Below are 17,291 nucleotides of genomic sequence, written 5' to 3' on the forward strand. Positions count from 1 at the left end.
CGATGGATCAGGTAAGTAAGCACTGCGTGTTAAAGTTCGTTCTGCTAACCTGTTGTTTCTGGTCTTTTGCAGGTGCTGATGTTGATCGGGTACAGGAATGGTAAGTATAATTCTTGCAGGTTCAGGATCCAAAGAAGAAAGGCTGGAACAGACTCGGTGAGCGTTCTGCTGCAGATGCAGAATAACGAGAAGCACGTTTCATCAATCGGGTGTGGTTTAAATAGCCTAGGAGTGATGAGGCGTCTCCTTCCACGGCCCCGCCTAGGTAAGAAAAGAGTTCCTGCTTCCAGAAGAGTTCCAGTGCTGTATCCAGGGAGTGGAGCTGCCCCACCCAGGTAAGTAAGTAGTCCCAGTTCACCGAGGACTTCTAAGAGTCTGGTAAGTAAGCAGCATGGTCTGCCGCAGGTAAGTCCACCCAAGCACCTTCACACCAATGATGAGCCCGGCGCTTCCAGTGCCGGGACCTATGCTTCTGATGAGCCTGGTGCCACCGGCGCCAGGACAAGGTCCAAAAGGTCCCTGTGGGGACCGGCTGGTGCCTAGGATCAGGGTAAGGGGCCTGCTTCCAAGGACGTTGGGCTGGTCCTGACTCCTTGGAAGCAGTGATCATGACAGTATCCCCCCTCAAGGCCCCTCCTAAGTGTGTCTTTCCCGGGGGCTTTGGCTTGTCGGGGTGATTCAGATGGAATCTCTTGACCAGACGAGGTGCGTGGACATGTTCTGAGGGTTCCCAAGACCTTTCCTGGGGACCGTATCCTTTCCAATTAACCAGATAGTATAATTTAGACCTGGAAATTTTGGAGTCTAGGATGTTCTTCACTTCGAATTCGAGTTCTCCGTCTACCAAAACGGGTTCTGGGAGTTCAGTCAATCGGGTTTCTGGTTGTACTGGTTTTAATAAGGAGACATGGAATACTGGATGTATTTTCATATGCGTAGGTAATTCCAATTTGGCAGCCACCAGATTAATTATGGCAGATATGAGGTAGGGCCCAAGGTATCTCGGGATGAAAGTGCGGGGTCCTTTTAAAGGCAGGTGCTTAGTGGATAACCAGTCTTGATCTCCTACAGCGTAGTGAGGGGCCTCTTTACGGTGCCGATCAGCTGCCTTTTTGAATTGAGCTTTAGCTCTTTGCAGATGGGCAGTGGCTTCCTTAAAGGCACAGGTGATCTCCGAATGCAAGTGATGCACAGCAGGTGCTTCAATTTCTTGGGGAGGATCCAGGTTGCAGGTTCTAGGATGGTGTCCATATAATAGGAAAAAAGGAGTCTTCCCGGTTCCAGAATGAGTCGAATTGTTGTAAGCGTATTCAGCGATCCAAAGAATGTCCTTCCAGGGTTTTTCTGTTTGTTGGAGCATGCAGTGTAGATATTGTTCTAATGTCTGGTTTGTCCTTTCGGTTTGTCCGTCAGATTGGGGATGGTGACTGGTCGAAAGTCTTACATCAACTTGGGCTAGACGACAGCAACTGCGCCAGAAGTGGGAGATGAATTGACTTCCCCTATCGGAGACTAAAACCGAAGCAAAACCGTGTAAGCGAACGATGTTTGCCAAGAATTCCCGGGCCAATACTGAGGCTGAAGGCAGACCCTTCAAGGGTATGAAGTGAGCTATTTTCGAGAATAGATCCACGACTACTAAGATGGTAGTATATCCCAAGCATGGAGGTTAGTCCGTGATAAAATCCATGGACAGGGTATGCCATGGACAGGGAGGAATGTCAAGTGGCTGTAATAGGCCGGCTGGTTTTTGCTTTTGACTTTTATTCTGGGCACACACACCGCAGGAGATTACAAAGTCTCTAATATCCCTTTTCCACGATGGCCACCAGAAATGTCTTTTAATCTTTTCCATGGTTTTGGTAATGCCAGGGTGCCCCTCCATTAGAGAATCATGATAACCGGAGATTACTTGTTTTTGTAGTTTCTCACAGGGCAAGTGCAATCGTCCTCGGAAATATGGTAGGTCTTGATCTACTGAGAATTCTTTTCCCTTTAATTGCCAGTCCTGCAAATCGGTCGGAGTTAGGAGCGATTTCACCGTGGTTTTGATGTCTTCAAACGATTGAGTGCTGACCAAACCCAAAATCCTTTGTTCTGGGATTATGGGTATTGGATCTGGATTGATCAAATGTTCATCTACTCCCATCCGGGAGAGGGCATCCGCATTTCCGTTCTTACTACCTGGTCGATAAGTAATTATAAAGTCAAATTCTGCTAGGAACAGAGCCCAGCGAAGCTGTCTGGAAGACTGAGCTTTGGCTGTCTTTAGATATTGTAAATTGCAGTGGTCAGTCATTACGGTGACTGTGTGTCTGGCTCCAAGAAGATAATGCCGCCAGGCTTTAAAGGCCGATCTGATGGCCAAAAGTTCCTTGTCTGTAATTGAATAGTTGATCTCAGGAGGCGAAAACTTGCGGGACCAAAAGGCAACCGGATGTAGTTGGTTTGTGACCGAATCTCTTTGTGATAACACTGCTCCCATAGCAAGACTAGAAGCATCCGTTTCCATGATGTAAGGAAGTTCTGGGCGAGGATGTTTTAAAACAGGTGCAGAAATGAATTTAGCTTTTAAGTCTTGAAAAGCTTGTTCCGCTTCAGAAGACCACTCAAAACGTTTGTTCTTTTTCAACAGAGCGGTGATGGGCTGGACTATCCGGGAAAATTCAGGAATGAATCTGCGGTAAAAGTTAGTGAATCCTAACATGCTTTGAACTCCTTTTACAGAGGTTGGTGATGGCCACTTGATAATTGCATCAACTTTCTTTGAATCCATATGGACTCTCTTAGGTGACAATATGAATCCCAGGAACTCGACTTCCGTTGCGTTGAAAACGCATTTCTCAAGCTTAGCAAAAAGACTATGTTGACGCAATCTCTCGAGAACCTTTTTAACGTGTCTCTGATGTTCTTCTTCAGATGATGAATATACAAGGATGTCGTCAATGTAGACAACTACACACACGTCAATGAGCTCTCTAAGGACATCGTTCATAAAATATTGGAAAGCAGCAGGAGCATTACACAGTCCAAAGGGCATCACTTGATATTCGAATAGCCCGTACTTGGTGCGGAAGGCCGTTTTCCATTCATCGCCCTCTTTGATCCGTACCAAGTGGTAGGCTTCTCTGAGATCCAGCTTTGTGTATATACATGCATCTTTGACTTGGTCCAGGAGTTCAGGGATCAAAGGTAACGGGTATCTGTTTTTAACAGTGATCTGATTCAGGGCGCGGTAATCTATGCAAGTCCTAAGGTCTCCTTCCTTTTTCGGAACGAAGAACAAAGCCGATGAAGCTGGGGATTTTGAAGGACGGATAAACCCGTTAGCTAGGTATTGGTCCAGGTACTGTCTGAGGTGAAGGTTCTCTGGCTCGGTGAGGGCATAGATCCTGCTGCAAGGAGGAGTTGTTCCAGGTATCAGATCTATTTGACAGTCGTAAGACCTATGAGGAGGTAGGGTGTTAGGTTGATCCTTCTGGAAGACGTCTTGGAACTCCTGGCATTCGGGAGGTAATTTGAGAATCTCCTCAGAAGAGATTGCCGCTAGTGAAACATCAGGTCGAGGATAACAAGTGGTAGAACACTCTGGAAACTGAACCGTCTTTGCTCGCCAATCAATCTGAGGATTGTGCTTCTCTAACCAAGGGATTCCCAGAATGATTTGGAACTGAGGGGCCTTGATTACATCGAACACTATTCTCTCCCGGTGTCCATTGTGACTCAACAACGTCACTTCTTGGGTGGCATGCGTTACTGGTCCGGAGGCTATCTCCGTGCCATCCACAGTAGTGATGATGTCTTTTACTGCCTTAGGGACAAGGGGTAGATTCATCCTTGATACCATTTCACGGTCCACATAGTTACCGATTGCTCCGCTGTCAATGTAAGCTTCAATTGCATGCAAACGATACGGATGATCAGGACTAATGAGGACCATGGGTATCACGAAATGCGAGGTCACGGGACAGATCTTAACGCTCGGCAAGAGGACCTCTACTCTTGTCGGGCGAGGTTGTTTCCCTGCTCAGAATTTGTGGTACAGGTATCCGCGGCTCCTACAGTCTTCTTAGCTGGTTTCACGGGACAGTCCCGAAGAAAGTGTCCTGAATTACCACAATAGAGGCATAATTGCAGTTGCCTTCTTCTTTCCCGCTCTTTCTGGGTCAAAGGTCCTCTCATGCCCCCTATTTGCATGGGTTCCACAGTGTCAGCTCCCTTATTCGAGGTCTGTGGTTTAGAAAACACTCGGGTATCAAATCTGGAACGATCTGCCTTCCTGTTCTGTAGTCTATGGTCCAGTTGGACAACTAAGTCAATATAGTCCGAACATTCTTGTGGAGGATTCACAACTTGCGCTAGCACATCCTTGAGCTCTCCACGCAGGCCTCTGTAGAAAAGCGTTATTCTCTTGTCCTCGGGCCATTGTGTTTCCACTATGAGTCTATTGAAAGAGGCTATATAAGTCAAGAGGTCTTGGTTACCCTGTCGTAATGAGAGAAGTTCATTGTCCAAGGCCTGCCCTTGTGCATGTCTTGCGAACAGTTTCTCCATGCTGGACTGGAAGGCTTGAAAATCGTGTAAAACCGGATCATCCTGGGTGACTAAAGGGATCAACCAATCTGCAGCGCTGCCACTGAGATAAGAAAGCACGAAAGCCACCTTGGCCTGGTCTGTTGGGAATGCAGCTGGTCGACATAAGAAGTGCAGGCGGCACTGGTTGATGAACACTGCGAATTTTTTGGATCACCAGCAAAGCGTTCGGGCGGAGCCAAGGGCACATTACCGGGCAGATTGATTTGCACTGGATTTGAAGCTGATGCAGAAGGATAACTCCCTCCTGGAACGGGCAAAGGTGTCTGTCCTGCCTGCGTTTGTAACAACTGCCTAGCAAGGTCCTCTGTTCGCTCCTTAGAAATTATCAGTTCTCTTCTTAGAGAGCTCGTTTCCTGGCGAGCTGCATGTACTTCTGCTCTTAATTCCCCAAGCAACTGGGCTAGTTGATCAGTATCTGAGGTTTCCATTGCGCCTGGGTAGGAGTTTTGTGGTCGGCTTCGCGTTCTGTAACGCTCACCTGATTCCCACAGAGGCGTGGGTCTTGGCAGGAAGGTGTCTGTAACACGAAACGTGATGTGCAGGATTCGGTTGGCTTCTGGGGTCGAACCTCTCCGCACTGTGTGTCGGACTCGAAGGGTGAGGTTTCTGCAGGTGAAATAATACGGGGGTTAAAGGTCTGGGTTGTGAATGTCCCTATCTCTCTCCTCCCAGCCTGACTGTTGAGCCCCCCTCCCAGGTCAACGTGCTCACCTTAGATAGGTGAATGCTGGGCTCTCCATCTGCGTCTAGTGCAGGGTGCCGTTGCCAGTTCCTTCACTGGTGAAACGTTGGCCTCTTGACTTCAGAGGATGGGTACCGTCGTTGTCTGCACGACCGGTAAGTTTCTGGACACCTTTAGTCTTTATAGTATTTTTATGCGTGGTGGTGAAGCGCCTGGACTTGCGTAAGTATGGCAAGCGCTCTTACTGTCTCTTTCTTTGTCTTTGCAGGCGACGATGCAGAATGAAGAAATCCAGAATTCGCCGCGTGCCGGTAAGTGTAACACTGCTGTTGTCTATGAAGATGCAGCGTGAAGAATCCGGAATGCACAGCGTGCCGGTAAGTAGAATAATGCTGTTTATCTTTGCAGGTGAAGATGCAGCGTGAAGAAGCCGGAATGCACAGCGTGCAAGTAAGTATGATAATGCTGTTTATCTTTGCAGGTGAAGATGCAGCGTGAAGAAGCCGGAATGCACAGCGTGCCAGTAAGTATGATAATGCTGTTTATCTTTGCCGGCGAAGGTGCAGCATGAGACACGGCCGCTGCCGATGGATCAGGTAAGTAAGCACTGCGTGTTAAAGTTCGTTCTGCTAACCTGTTGTTTCTGGTCTTTTGCAGGTGCTGATGTTGATCGGGTACAGGAATGGTAAGTATAATTCTTGCAGGTTCAGGATCCAAAGAAGAAAGGCTGGAACAGACTCGGTGAGCGTTCTGCTGCAGATGCAGAATAACGCGAAGCACGTTTCATCAATCGGGTGTGGTTTAAATAGCCTAGGAGTGATGAGGCGTCTCCTTCCACAGCCCCGCCTAGGTAAGAAAAGAGTTCCTGCTTCCAGAAGAATTCCAGTGCTGTATCCAGGGAGTGGAGCTGCCCCACCCAGGTAAGAAAGTAGTCCCAGTTCACCGAGGACTTCTAAGAGTCTGGTAAGTAAGCAGCATGGTCTGCCGCAGGTAAGTCCACCCAAGCACCTTCACACCAATGATGAGCCCGGCGCTTCCAGTGCCGGGACCTATGCTTCTGATGAGCCTGGTGCCACCGGCGCCAGGACAAGGTCCAAAAGGTCCCTGTGGGGACCGGCTGGTGCCTAGGATCAGGGTTAGGGGCCTGCTTCCAAGGACGTTGGGCTGGTCCTGACTCCTTGGAAGCAGTGATCATGACATCTTCACAGATTCTTGAAATTAACTGTTCTGATCTTCCCTTTTTATCAATACCAAAATTAGGTACAATTAACTTTAGCCTTTGGGTTGTCAGGATACCTGGTATACTCTCCTACAAGGGATTCTAGTTCCCCTATAGTCATACACTTGTGATTGCATGGTATACACTCCTGCCAGCGCTTCTTATATTTACATACTTGTAATTTCCTGGTATACTCTCCTGCCAGGGCTTCCTGCATTCTCACACTTATAATTGACTAGTGTACTCTCCTGAGGGACTTCTTGTGTTCACACACTTGTTATTGCCTAGTGTACTCTCCTGCCAGGACTTCTTGTATTCACATAATTGTAATTGCCTGTATACTCTCCCGCCAGGGCTTTTTGTATTCACACTCTTGTAGTTGCCTGTCTCTGCAACTCCACTTTTGAGAATTCACCACATTAGCCCTTTAAGCTAATTCCTTTTGTCCATAGTATATTGCGCTAGCAGCTAATTCACATTGTCCAGTAAATACTAACTTGCTACTTTTTCTTATTCTCTTTGCATAGGGACAAACTTCATTAGTGTTTTGCTCACACTTCCAATCTCAGAAATTCAACACCTTAGTTATATTGGCTAATTCACATGGTCTGGTAAATGCTAACTTGTTATTGTTTCTTATTCTCTTTGCATAGTGTGAGGAGTCAGAAATGAGAGGGGATAGCAACGTTCCAATATTTTTAACAACAGACATCTTTATTAAAAAAAGGGTTGAATAAAGGCTTTTCTGTCCCTACCCTAAAGAGTGTTTCCCTTCCTAGAAAACAAAAACTAAAGATCAATCTATGTCTCGTCAAAACTATGCAAACTGTACTTGGCCCTCATCATAAGTGAGCCGGTCCGGAAATAAAGGTGCCGGTAACAACGTTGCCAGCACCTTTTGCGGACCTGCTCACTTCGATTCTGCCGGTCGGGCTGTGAACTACCAGCAGGCCTGACCTGCCGGTAGTTTTGGCCCTCACCAGCAGATATTTCATTGAACCACTAGCACTGTTACTAAATGTGCTAGTGCTTCAGGTTGCCCATTCCTGTGGAGTCCAACTTACCATTCTTTCGCCGCCTTTGATATTCCGGTAGCACTGGGATGTCAGGCAGCAGAAACGGTATGGCGAGCCTGCCGGTAACCCGCCGGTAGCACCGGTGGGTTACTGTCAGACTCGTAATGAGGGCCCTTATTTCCAAAACTTATCTAGCCCTCATACTAAAACAAACAATCAAAGGTGTAAGGTAAATGTCTCGGTTTGATTTTTCAAAAAGTGTGTAAAAACGAAAAATGTCAAAATTCAATAAGCAATCATTAAATCCAGGAGGTGGTTCCCTTCCCATTTATTGTTTCAGGAAGAATAGTTAAGTGTTCTTTTCAACCAATGATTGCTTAAGAGTGGCAGAAATGTCTCTTTAACACAGCACTTTCTTCAGGACGGCACAAATGCCTTTTGGAAGACTATCAAAAGTGTCTCTTTAAAGTGTCTCTTTTCCACAATAGTTTTTACAGGATGACCACAGTGTCTCTTTTCCACCATAGCTTCTTATGATACAGATCCCCTGGTACACGCCATTGACAGGTATTTTTCAAAAATGTCTTTTCCTTTTTATATGGATTACCTGGTATACTCCCCTGCCAGGAATCCTCCTCTGGGTTTGGCAGATCCTCTGTTATACTTCCCTGGCAGGTATCTTTCTCCCAGAGGCTACCTGCCTGATGTGTTTTCCACACCAGGACTTTTCACAATGTTCTCTTTTAGTATAACACAGTTGTACTCGTTCACTGTTTATACTGCCTTGATTTTGGATACTACTTACTCTAGGTTTCCCTATAGAGATATCTCATATATGGATATTTGTACAAGTTCTGTATGTTAACTTCTTCACTGGTAGTTATTTACCTGTGGCAAGTGTGTTCCAATTTTCCCCAAATTGACATCTCAAATATGGACACTTGTACATATATTGCCTTTCAACTTCTTCATTAATGTCCATTTGCTGGTGATAATATTTACTCCAGCTCTCCCTATATTGACTTTTCTTAAATGAGGACTTGCGTTAATCTCGTCTTTCAAATTTACTTGGTTTGTATTCAAAACAGGTTTTTAATTGTCCATGGGCCTCATTACGTGTCCGGCGGTAACTGGGGCGGTAAAACCGCCTGGTTACCGCCGGACTCGTATTACCATTCCGCCTCCGTGATTCCCGGAATTACCGGGGCATTACAACCCCGGTTTTCCGGGAATCACGGAGGCGGAATGGTGTTAATCCCCATTCCCATTCCTATGGGACTCAATGGGAATGGGGATCATGGAAACACCGGCAGCATCTCGTAATGCTGCCGGTGTTTCTTCGTCCGCCTGCAGGCGGGCAGTGTTAAACCCGCCAGGTCAAACCTGGCGGGAACATCACCTCCTGCCTGCAGGAGTCGGGATCAGGCGGTCCGGAAACAACGGTGGCGGCGGGTTTACCGCCACCGTTATTTCCGGACCGCCTGATTTTTAATGAGGCCCCATGTCTCTGTCGGTACATCCCGGGGTTCCCAACTCCTATGGGAATACTCACCAGTGTTTGGTGGCATTTTTGACTCCTGGCACACTGATGCGGAGGTGTTATCTCTTCGGGAAGGCTTCCTCTGTTCACCAGACCCTCGCTCAGTTCCCTCGTCAGCTTCGCCTTCTCTCGCCGGTACAACTGCTGCTGTCCCAGGAGACTGTGTCTCCAGCAGCCTCGCTGCCATTGCCAGTGATGCAGCGCTTCTTTCACAGCACCCGCTGTGCACCTTTTGCTCTCCTGCTCTTCCGGTAAATCAGGCTCACAAGTGGTTGCTTGTAAGAGCCTGTCTCTCTTAGCCCGGTCTGTTACTGTGTGCTGGCATCTGCCTCCAGTTCTGCTTCCTGCTCTGCATCTTTCGTCTCCACCTGTCAATGGAAGGTATTCCCCAGGTTTAAAAGTCCCACAGAGCTGATTTTCATTATGACAACTAGACCACACATTTGACTTGGAATTTCCTTCAAACCACAATAACTCCTTCCTCCTCTTCCTTGTCTCAGTACTTGAGGCTTTGGATTTGGAGTCCACATGAACTTTAGATCTTTTAAAGCTGAGTTGTTTTGAATCTTGAAAGGGTAGGCAGGGGGCCTAGAATTGTCGGGACAGTGCACTTGATCAGGTGAATTTGGGATTGTTCTGCTGCGTGTGCAAGGGTTTGCTTGGGACAGTGCCCTGCGGTCCTTGAACGGGTTTATGACATTTTGGATGTGAAACCCCTGGCACATTCGCTGGGCATTAGGGTTGGTTTGAGACCTTGATCTCTCTAATAGTAATGAGACAAGTTATGGTTGAGTTTGTGCAACCTATATTTATTGGTATAGCCGACACGTGTTTCAACCCTTCTTGGAAGAATTGGAAGGTTGCTCAGTGAGCAAGTTGAGTCGGTATCCGTGATCTGAGGTCAAGTATTTCAGCAGTTAAGATCCAGAGCCTCAGGTAGTGGCTCTAGGAAAGTCCTAAGAGGACAGTACAACGGATGTGTTTAGAGCTGACATTTTATCAGATGCTGGGCAGCCGGGTTGGACTCACTCAGTTGGCCGACTGAGTGTTTCATTACCATAAGAGAGATCGTGCTCTCAAACCAACCATAACACCCAGCGCAAGTGCCAAGGGTTTGACATCCACAATTGTTTTCAATCTTTGTTTGAATCAAAAACCTTACAGACAGGAGATATTAAGTGCGCATTATGTGTACATGATGTATAGATGTTGTTCTGTTTGGCTTGTTTTGCAAGAAGAGGTTTTTGAGTCTTACAATGAGAGGGATTTTTGAAGTGACAGCAAGCCATCACTTATTTAGAAATTATAGGGTATTCTTCCTTTGGAATGTAAGAATACTGCATCTCTCCTGATGGGGGTCATCCCATATCCCCAAGAGCCATCTCCTCCAAGGTGATCCTCCCTCGCAATATAACCCCAGGGTTAGGATCAGATAGCAATTGCCTTCCCCTGGCCACATCAGAGGAGGTTTTAGGCTAGGGATTAGCGATGATTCCACAGGATTTATCGCAATAGGGACAAACATCAAAGATTCCCTTCTGTGGTACATATTCTTTTACTTTTTGCTTTCAGTGTTAACAAATGGCTTCCATTCTCCATCCGTTTTGGGTTGTTCAACTTTCCGTATGCAGGGTGCTCGCCAATACACCCCAGTGTTCCCTAACTCCCAGCATGGACTCCCTGCTTTCTGTGGTTCCGGTTAGGCTGTGGAAACAGAGAAATTGATATGAGGCCGGGAAGCCCAAAAGGAAACACACCAACACAGGTTACAAAGGACATACAAAGCGCTTTATTTCAAAGTTACAAAGTTACCAAAGTCAATTGACATACGGATAGCTATTCGGCCCTCTGACTAACACGCGAACCTTCAACGTAAGGTTCGCACTGAAAGTGGGAGAGACCGATCATCGGGATACTTGGGTTTTTATACGTTTTTGTCCTGCATTGGCCAGCCCTCTCACAAGTTAACCATTCTTGGAACTGTGGCTAGGGTTCGTAGCCAGGTCGAACACACAATTTACATAATTTGATCAGTTCCGCTGATACAGTTACATATTTACACACAGGTTAAAGAGAGGACAAGGTCTTAGTTCGTGACCCTAACAAGTGGCCTGCGGACATATTGTTTATTCACGTGTGCGGAGGTCACCATGGCCGGAGTCTTACTCAAAATGTCATTCGGCCTCCATTTTGTGATTCAGGATGACTTCCACACTGCAAGAGTACCTAAAATGGCGGCTAGATCCAAGATGGCGGCTTACACAATACATTAAGGTCAAGACCTTGCCGCGGAACCTATGTACATGGTGTTCTTTAGACAGCTTGGCGTAGGCCAACATACATTCAAACAATGCGATTGGGGTCACAATATTATATCGATTTCCACAGGCCCTCCTTTTTGGCCTATGCCAAGTGCTAATACATCATCTCCTAATACTTTCGAAAATAACTGAAGGCATTATCATCCATAGGTTCCGCATCATTGTCCGAAATGTCAATAGCCATAAAGTTGTTCTTAAGAACTTCTTGCAACATGAACTCTTTAGATACTGTCTTCGGGGTGTATATCTTATGCCCTATTGCGCTCATTACCTGAGCACAACATCCCCCCATCATTCCACATATACTCGGGAGGCATTGAAAACAACAGCAAAGAACTAACAGAATCCCTAAAATACCTAAAATAACAGAAAGCACCTTCCACCCCCAAGATCGTAAAGAATCCCAAAACCAAGTACTAAGGTTCCAGTCTCCTACAGGGATATGGACTTCAGAACTGAGAGTGTGTAAATTCTGAATTGCTTTAAAAATTGTTGGCGAAGAATCTGGTACGAAAACACAACAAGCGGACCCCACTAATTTACATACTCCACCTCGTTCGGCTAAAATGACATCTAATGACATTCGATTTTGAAGGGCTACCAATCTTATCGCCTTTTGCTCTAAGGTCATATTGTAAAGTATGTCCGTGGTCCGGTTGATCGTTTTCTCCAACACCCTCGCTAATCCCCTAATGTTTTCTGAATTTGCTATTTGTCCCCAAAAGGGCACTACTGATTTGGCTATATCCCCGAACACTTGTCCAGGGGTGTCTCCATTACTATCCCGTCGCGGGCGAGCCTTAGATACCTCTAAGGTACTGGCTATAAATACACCTGGTAACAATATCCCTAAATAACAAGTCCCCTGCCAATCCTTCGGCAACCAGGGAAAAGCTAAACTACCACAAACAAAATAAACGAGTCCCCCTACATACAAAGGCCTATTTTCCCCAGTCAAATTTACAGTATTTACACAAGGCTCGAAGTCTCCCATTGGCCTAGTGCCATTTCTTTGTACACAGAAAAGAACTGAATCAGGACTATGATTCACAGAATAAGAAGGAGGCATGGCATCCTTATTGCCTATCGGAGCCATCTTAAAAGAAACTAGATTGTGGAAAGGAAAAGATAGTTTATCAGACGGCCTAATAGAAGCGACGTTAGGTTTACTTCTATTTGCGAAAAGCGAGCATCCCAGGGGAGTCAATTCACGTTTTTCAAATTCATTCAAATTAGTCCCATCGAAGTTCCCTGAGATGTTATCATTCCATCGGCCAAAGAAGAGTGCTCTAAGAGAGGCATAGCAAGAAGTTGTTAAAGGTAAGGGATGTATATACCATCCCAGTCCCTTGTTCCCATGTTGTGGTAAGTGAGTGCAGATCCAACAATTACTCTTATTAAAAATAGCATGCGTAGCATTCATCACTATCATCAAAGTGTTATTATGATATTTCTGTCTATGCCGACGGTCCCTAGGGGACAGAGTGTGAAGGTGTACAGAGGGAGTCAAAACAGTTGGTACGATTTTGGTCGGTAACAGAGGCTTCAAAGGATAAATTTCTTCAAAATACCAAAGTCCCACGGCAGCAGTTGCAAAAATAACAATAATCAGAACGAGAACACAACAGTACGTTTTCGGGGCCCAGGCACATTGTTCATTGTTCGATTTGGTCACCTCCTTATCTAATAGTTCAATACGGGGAGCAGCGGTGAAGGCGGCAGGCATCATGGTCATCCTGATCGACAGCCCCAATGTTCGTTGCTGGCGGCACTTCGGCCGCGCAATTTCTTAGTCCTTCCCAACCCTAGCCAACAGAACCCTCCTTTCCTTTGTTCGAAAAAAGAAAGACAACAGTACTTCAATCACTCCTTTCCTTTCAGATGCACGACACTCGTGCGGTAGTTCTATTTTTGTGGTCGAAGGTTGTACCTGATGGTACCCAAGTTTGTTGAATCCAAAAGCAAAGTATCGTCGCTCCCTGAGGGGAGCGTCGTGTCGGTGGCGACGGAAGTCGCAGAGCTCGAAACAAGATTTTCCGGAAGTGATTGATCAAGGGAGTGCGGAGACAAAATGGACGGCTCCCCGAGCTCCTCAGGCTCAGAGAACTTCTCCGACGCACTCACAATGCTGCCTGCTACTCCGAGATCAGAGATTGTAGCACCAGCGAGGGGTTATGTTTCTTCTGTAGCGTGTGGCGTCGGGTGAGGGATCTTCTTAACGTGTGTTGCATGTATCCAGTTCTTCTTTCCTGCCACCCGCACTGCCGTCCTGGTGACCAATAATACCTGGTAGGGTCCGCGCCAGCGGGGTGCAAGACAGGAAGACCTCTCGTAGGCCTTCACCAGGATCCAGCTACCGGGCAGTATATCGTGTCCTGGGCCCGTAAACCGTACAGGTAAGGCAGCATTCACCTGGTGGTAAATGAAATACAGATTTTTAGCCAATTGATTACAGTAATCTATGAGCAATACATTATCCACATCCCTCAGGGCTTTAGGTTTAGGGAGACCCCAGATATTAGCAGGCCTTCCCATTACCACCTCGAACGGAGAGAGCCCAGTTCTAGTCTGGGGTGTGGTGCGCATAGCTAACAACACAATAGGTAAAGCGTCGGGCCATTTTAGCTTAGTATCGGCACATGTTTTTGCAAGTTTGTTTTTCAAAATACCGTTGTGTCTCTCTACCAATCCCGCACTTTGAGGGTGCCTAGCTGAATGAAAACGTTTCTCAATCCCTAGGGCAACACATATTTGCAACATTACGGCTGCGATGAAATGGGGGCCGTTGTCTGACCAAATTATCCTCGGGAGCCCAAATCGAGGGAAGTACTCTTTCACCAGGATCTTTGCGGTGGTCATGGCGGTAGCATCTTTGACAGGGAAAGCCTCGACCCATTTTCTAAAAGCACAAATGATGACAAGAACATATTTCAAGTTATTACATCTCTCCATTTCAATAAAATCAATGTGAATGGTTTCAAAGGGGACAGAGGGGGGCCCGAAACTTCCCCTTGGAGTCACTGTCCCTTTACCCACATTGTGCTGTAGGCAAATCATGCAATTCTGAACATGTCTCTTTGCAGTTTCCAAAATTTTATCATTCACCCAAACCTGCTGTAATATCTTCGTAATTTGCTGGGCACACACATGCGTTGGACCGTGTGCCATTGTAACCATTGCTAACACATAAGAATCAGGAAGCAACCATTTCCCGTTGGATGCGTCCACCCAACACCTTTCATCATCCAGTTTTCCCATGCCTTCAGCCCACTTCCTAGACTCTTCAACGGAGGCATCAGTCTGCATGTCTCGCACAGACCCAATGCCTTCATCTATTATACAAACATCTCTCACTTCCCTCGAGGTGTACATGTCTATGCTAAGGTCTGTGGCTGTTTGTCTAGCTATCAAATCTGCAAAAGCATTTCCTCTGCCCACATTGTCTATGACCTTGCGATGTGCTGCACATTTCATGATTGCAATTGTTCATGGAGTGAGAGCGCTGAAAGTAGTTGTACTATTAAGGGACCATGCTGAATCTTGGTCCCATGTGAGGTCAGAAACCCTCTTTCCGACCACAGTTTTCCGAAGTTGTGAGCCACCCCAAAGGCGTACTGGCTATCCGTATAAATATTGACTCTATGCCCTTGGGAGAGCTCACAAGCGCGGGTCAACGCTATAATCTCCGCGGCCTGCGCGGAGTTATGCGGAATCCTTTTAGTTTCAACGATCTTGTTCAAAGTATTAACTGCATAAGCAGCTGTAGATGTGCCATTCGGAAGTTTGAAGCAGGAGCCATCGCAAAACAGCTCCCCTTCCGCATTCTCCAAAGGAGTATCTGAGAGGTCTATCCTGCCCTTTGTTTCTTGTTCGGTGGCATACAGGCAGTCATGTGATCCTTCATCACCGCAAACAATATTTTGCGGGAGAGGTAAGAGTTCAGCCGGATTGAGAACACAACACCTTTTAATTTGGATATGAGGAGCAAATAGGACTAATTCGTACCTTGTCAACCGGGCAGAGGTAAGGTGTTGCGTTTGAGTTTTATTCAATAGAATATCAACAGAGTGAGGTACCATCAGAATTAAATCGTGGCCTAGGACCATCCCCTCACTTTGTTTTACAGACGCAGCGGCAGCAGCAACAGCGCACAGACATCGCTGCAAAGCGCATGCAACAGGATCGAGGGCGGAGGAATAATAGCCGCACGGCCTATTCTTCCCTCCATGTTCCTGTGTTAACACAGACAAAGCACATCCATCACATTCATGCACAAACAACACAAAGGCCTTATCGTAATTTGGTGTACCCAGAACCGGTGCTGAACATAGCGCGGTTTTGAGAAGCTCAAATGATCGTTGATGTTCCGATTCCCATGGCAGTGGCAGAGAAATGCCCTTCTTCGTCAAAGCCAACATCGGTTTTACCACTAAGGCAAAATTCGGGATCCACAGTCTACAGTAGGACGCCATCCCTATCAGGGCTCTGACTTCCTTCTGTGTTTTTGGGACAGACATGCCAGAAATGTGTTTTATTCGTTCAGGTGTCAATCTTCTCCCCTCCTTTGACAGGAGGTAGCCTAAATAGGCAACCTCCTGGCAACAATATTGAAATTTTTTAAGTGAAGCTTTGTGACCATTTTCAGCTAAATGAACAAGCAACAATATAGTGCCTTCCTTACAAGCTTTCTCAGAGTCTGCAGCCAAGAGCAAATCGTCTACATATTGAAGCAGCGTGCAAGTAGGTGGCAATTCAAGGGTGTCGAGCTGCTCCTTTAAGGCTCTACTATAGATACTAGGACTTTCAGTATACCCTTGAGGTGCCCTTGTGAATGTAAACGAGCGTCCCCCCAAGGTGAACGGGAACAAATACCTGCTCTCCTCATGTATCGGAATACTAAAGAAGGCGTTTTTCAAATCTACGACACTAAAGTGTGTAGCCGTAGCAGGGATCATTGTTAAGATCGTTGTTACATCAGGCACGATTGGAAATTGTGGGGCTACCACCCGGTTAATAGCACGAAGATCTATTATAAACCGGTACGGAATTGCATTGTCGCCTTTCTTATATACTGGCAAGATCAGGCTATTACATAAGCTACCTGTTATCTCTTCGATCACTCCACGATGTACAAAATCGGAGACAATGCATTTCAGAGCACGCTCACCTTCAATTGAAATTTTATATTGCGGAATGCGCGGTAGCTTAACCCCATGTTTCAAAACTATCTTAACAGGCTCAATGTGCAATATCCCGACATCATTGTCGTCTATTGCCCACAAACATTCCGGGACAATGTCAAACTCGGGAGGTAGAGGTCGGGTCAAGTACTGGGAGTTAAAGGGTTGCTGTGGTGAAACTGTTAATCTTATTCCGTCAGGGGAACAATGAATCACTGCATTCAGTTTCTTTAACAAATTCAACCCTAGCAAATTTTCTCCGCAGTTTGAAGTAAGAAGAAAAGGGCACTGGTCTGTGAAAGGACCCAAAGAAACAGATACCGGCGCAGAAACCGGACAAACAGTTGGTATACCAGAGAACCCTATAGAAACGTTTGTTTGCCCTGACAGTGGGATGTTTGGAACCCTAGAATGGTCAATGGAGCACTTTTGTGCTCCAGTGTCAATCAAGAACTGATGTTTCCTATTCCCCACCAATAATTCAACGTAGGGGCCCTTCTGAATAACGGGAATAGGTAAAGGTTCCAAACGCTGCTTCGGGCAATCCTAGTAAGGCAGAACTTCGTCAAAGGGAAGTTCTTCAGAAAGATAGGCAGCAGAAGGGTGATCAAATATATTTCTCGAGTCCATACTCGGAGTCTGATTTTCCCGTGAAAAAGGTTGTTGTGGATCTTGTAGAAGCTGACCCCTATCAGGGCCCCCTGCTCCGGGGCGGCCCCTTGGTCGCCTACCCATAC

The sequence above is a fragment of the Ambystoma mexicanum genome, chromosome 8 (genome assembly GCF_040938575.1).
Source record: "Ambystoma mexicanum isolate Mex_15411 chromosome 8, UKY_AmexF1_1, whole genome shotgun sequence".
Lineage (NCBI taxonomy): Eukaryota > Metazoa > Chordata > Amphibia > Caudata > Ambystomatidae > Ambystoma > Ambystoma mexicanum.